General features: G+C 35.2%; 1 long non-coding RNA gene across 4 annotated transcripts; it reads left to right on the top strand.

The window, feature by feature from the left end:
- Positions 1 to 390: 390 nt before the first annotated feature.
- Positions 391 to 4,578, top strand: LOC113333376. Of its 4 annotated transcripts, none has more exons than XR_003351961.1 (5): positions 391 to 2,932; positions 3,151 to 3,216; positions 3,363 to 3,475; positions 3,757 to 3,778; positions 4,027 to 4,578. It is a non-coding gene; the product is annotated as an uncharacterized LOC113333376 (long non-coding RNA). The 4 variants fall into 4 exon arrangements; XR_003351959.1 differs by having other exon boundaries at positions 3,352 to 3,475; XR_003351962.1 differs by having other exon boundaries at positions 3,352 to 3,475; positions 3,757 to 3,826.
- Positions 4,579 to 4,827: the final 249 nt, after the last annotated feature.

Here is a 4,827-nt window from a genome sequence, read left to right as displayed (position 1 = left end):
CAATTACTGGAGTATTCATGAAATTTTTGCTGGAGATGAGTGCTTAAATGCAAACTGATTGGATTAGTACTGATATTATTAGGTGTTTGCTAATGTTATAAAATTCTGAGTACCCTGGAATGAGAAAGAAATAAATTGTGTAAACTGACACTAACATGGGAGGTTGAGCCGGGACCGTAAGGTCCCGATGATACCTAGTCATTGTTACAAAAAGACGTGGTAATTGACTCCTTGATCAAAGAGTCAAAGAATGGACAAGATTCACCGGAGAGGGTCATTTCGCGGTCATTATCATCCCGGTTTCGTTTGACTTGGTCGGCTGGGAACGATATGGGGACGCACTTATTTAAAACGATGGGAGAAAAAAAGAAAGTACAAGGAACGATTTTTCTTTTTGAAGCACCAACAGAAAAAGGGGTTGGTGACTCTCGGAAACGTCTTGGGACCTACGTATTTTCCTTTTCTGCTACTACTACGATCCATCTTCAGTTCTTGCTTCTCCATTAATCAAGTTTGGTAAAACTACCACGTCATCCTCCTTCTCTTCTTCGTTGTTTGATTCTTCCTGCTATAAATACAGTTTCGTTTCCAGAATTAATCTGTTCTTGCCTGACCACTGCCAAAATTGATAGTTTCGTCAACATAGCTATGTAATGCCGTTTCGTTTTCTGAATTAAGCTATTCTTGGAATTGATTTGAGAATAAACAATTTTTATTGGCTTCGGGGGTGATGGTGCTGGTGGATTCGAGATGCTTCTTCTTTTTTTGTGTTCGTATTTTAATTCGATTTCTGCTAGGGTTAAATTCCATTAAATTTGATCTTTGATAACCCTAAAATTATTAGTTATGCATAAGCAGGAACATCTCTGTACTTACCCCAAAAAATTTCTCTAAATTGGTACAGTTTCTCTTTCAAAGGTAATTCCAATTTGGGTTTTTTTGTTCGGAGATACTTACATTTTATGTTTACTTTTTCTTTATTTTCTGTGGACAGGTTATTATTTTGTTTGTAAGTGTTTGATTGTAATCTGTTGTTGAATTGGAGCCGTGATCGTTAGAAGCACTTGAAATACATCCTATGGAGTCTGGCCAAATTAAAAAGTATGTTTTATCATGTAGGTTTCTTTGTTTGGTGATGCCGAGGCTGTTTCATCCTGAAGTAATTTCAAGCCAAAGTGGAGTGCTTTCTTCCTGATAAAAAAATAGTTTTATTGATTTCATCAATGAGAAAGCATCTGTTGTAGAAGATTTTTTATGAATTCATATGAAGTCGGTGAGATTTGTTGTGCTGCTAAACAAGTTTTTATGCAGGAGCTTACAGTTATAATATAGACTGAAAGATCCTGTCGAAGTACTGTATTTGGTGATCTGTAGGATATTTCGATGATCAATTGCGTTTGTATGATGACTATGGATTTCATAGACTTGGGTATTGTTTGCAGTTTTGATTTTGGGTATTTGAATAAGAGAGTAGATTTGGTTTCTTAGACTTACGTATTTATTTATTTTTGGGGGTTTCTATATGTGTGCCGGCTTACCAGCTCTTGAATTATGATGAACACTGTTGAAGTGGACCACCTATATTTTGATTATGTATTTCTCCATAATACATATTCAAAGTTCAACCAAGATATAGATTTCTGGAATTTCTCTCCTTCTTCGTTTTTACGGTTGCTTTATTTGGAATTAGGTTCAAAGTTTCTCTGTTTAATCACAATGGAGGACATTGTTGATGGAGTGACTAACCTTAACATTAACGATTCACAAGAATCGGATTATAGTCTCTAATACTAAAAAACCCTTCTTCTTTTATGCTGATCTTGACAAACTACATTCAAAACCCCTCTCTATTGTGAGATTAAACTGCACGGTGACTTTGTATCCATTTGGTTTGAATCTTAATGTAGAATTTGGGATCAATTTTGGATCAATTTGTTACAGTTTTTTTTTTTAATCAAAGCTAGGTTAGGATTTGTTTTATTGCATCCTATTATTGTGTTATTATTCAATTTTCTGGGTTCAAACGATTGGAAATCCATGTATGTATTTACCTTTTCCAGATGTACATGCAACAACACAAAGCAGTGGAGCTTTCTGCTCTTGGAATGAGTAACTAATTCTCTACATCTATATTTGTTTTGATGTAATGTGGATCAACTTATGTGGAGTATTTTATCATTCAAATCTCTTAATATATGTGTTTCGTTTTGAAAGTATACTTAAGAATATTACATTTTAGCTCTGTTTAGATGGTGCTTATACCAGAGCTACAGTTGTTGCTGGCAGATTAATTACTTGGGTATCATATGTTGAGATTATTTGCAATCTAATCTGTAAGCGTAATCTATACTATAATGATCAACCGAAGCTGAGGGATTAATCTTAGAGAATCCTAAAAAAGATCGAATAAAACATCAACCCTTTTCCATAATCAAGGATGAGTACAATTCTTTGTGGGCTTAAGCTTTAGGTATATGCTGCACACACTTAGCTTGATAACTAACAAATGTGTGTCTTAGGGAAAAGATGATGAATTGGACAATGTATTAGGAGATTGGATGCTTATTCACACAAATCCCAGTCATGATGCGGATGCTCAATTGCAATATTAAATTTTTAATTCCTTTTGTTTATGTGCTTGCTTTGCCAATGTTATTTACTTTGGGAACATTATCTATATACCCCTAACTAGCAACCATACTTAGTTTACTTTCATTTTCTTTTGGATCATCGTTTGTTAGCATTCCCAAGAGTTAAATGATCGTGTGACACCGTGCACATTGTTCGTTTACTTTCTTTTGGATTCACAGATGGATACATGATGAAGTATATTTGATATACATGTTTGTTTTATGTGGAAAATTTACGCTTGTGGGAAATTTTGGACAGTAGGTTGAATCATAAATACGACGCAGAGGAAAAGAAGAAGAAGGTAAACATGTACAAAACCCTAGAATTTTTTAATCTGCAAGTTCTTTTTTTTTTTTTTTGTTTCTTTCAATTGTTGTAGGATAATTTTTTTAGAATATTAAAATCATTTTTTAGGGTTTTCGGAGAACAATTAGCTTCTTACTTTGATCTCACAGGTGCTTGCAAAATCTTAAAGTTTGTGAATTATTGTTGCTGAGAATTCCTATTGCTCTTATGTAGATGTTTTAACCAAAGATTACAACCTTGATCTAAGAATGTTGAGCTTGAGCAATAGTGGGATGATAAGTATGTTACCTCCTTGCATATTTTCAAAATCAAAGATATGCAACTTTTGTTTCTGCGGCTAACTTTCTAGATGTTGCATAGGTGGTAGTTGCTGGTGCTAACCCTGTTCAAACTATCGTGGTAATTGTATTATAGTTCCATCTTAGGGCCGAAGCAGGGAAAAGGAAGTTGAGCACGAACTCTGATACCAGTGTAGTGAATATCCAGAATAAACGTATATGGACAGACTGTTCACCACAAGTATGATACCGAATGGTTGGTAAGTCATTAAAGCTACGACGTTACTTAACAGTTAAAAAGAGCTAATTTGTTTCCAATGGCTATATGATAATATTTCTATTGACACGATATATACTCTTTATATGGATTTGCAGCTTTCGTTTTCAAGCAATTTATAAGTCTTTGACCAAATCAGACTGTATCCATCTGCGTCTGTTTTAATATCTATACATCTGAATTGCATAAATTTAAAAGTAAATAATTTTCTACAATTCTCTGATCCTTCAATGTTTCTCATTAACTTTGGTTCTTCTTATGCAGTTGGTATCTTTCGATATTCTTGGTGAGTTCGGTTAGTCATCTTCGTCATGAAGTCTGTACAATTTCCAAGGTTTAAATTTTAGAAGCATTATATGACATGGAGAAGTTTGTTATTGGAACAAATTTACGTTGTATCCTATATGCCACCTTCTCCCAGTAGCACTCAAGGTTGGGGATCCTTCATTGGGATCCACCAATGCGTTGCACTAATTATGATTGCTTAGAACCCTTTTATATCTAAATGTTCGATTAATGTCTCTTGCACTTCAGGTCATTGCTAAGAACTTGGCTGAGCTAACCGGGGAAGGGGGTAATAGCAATAGTTAGAGGTGCTGGGTCGATTGCAACTACGGAAAAAGTATGTCAGGCAAACAAGATGTTCCACGCGTCTACTAGAAGAGAGTAATAACAATCGCTGGGAGTGCCTACTCGATGACAACTGTGGAGAAAGGAGGTCAGGCAAAACATGATGTGCCACATGTCCACTACAGGGAGGATTCTTCTATATACTATGTGCCTACTTTGTTTATGGTATGGAAGGTGCGGATTAAGTATGTAGTTTCCTTGGCCTACACTTTTTCTCTCATTTTTCTAGAACTTCAAAATTTAAAATTGTCAGGTTCTCCACTTCGTGATATAGCTTGAAGCTAGCTTGGTTTCGGGTTTTCTGGCTAATCATCTTCTAATAAGTTGATCTTGATCTCGACAATTAAAGTTGTGACCGAGTTCTGCAGGTTACTGTTGCTACTATAGTTGCGGAAGAAATTCTCGCAATGTGTTGTTCTTATTTTCTTATATCATTATGGATTTTATGGTTCTAAAGTTCTGGGTTGATAATTTGAAATCTGGGATTTTCAGTGCAACATATTATTGAAAGTCTGACTTTGGTAGTATCAACTTGCCAGCTTGACTTTGGGATCTTCTCTTTTAGATTTTAGGATTTAATTGTGAAAGCATGCAGTTAGTCAATGCTCCTCACCAAAACATTGTCCCGAGATATGTTGTTTGATGTTTGATCAAGTTAGTTATCATGTCTGCCGCACCAGGGAAATGTTTAGTTGGAAATTTCAT

This window comes from Papaver somniferum, unplaced genomic scaffold (assembly GCF_003573695.1).
Source record: "Papaver somniferum cultivar HN1 unplaced genomic scaffold, ASM357369v1 unplaced-scaffold_132, whole genome shotgun sequence".
NCBI lineage: Eukaryota > Viridiplantae > Streptophyta > Magnoliopsida > Ranunculales > Papaveraceae > Papaver > Papaver somniferum.
This window is presented reverse-complemented; position numbering and strand designations above follow the sequence as displayed.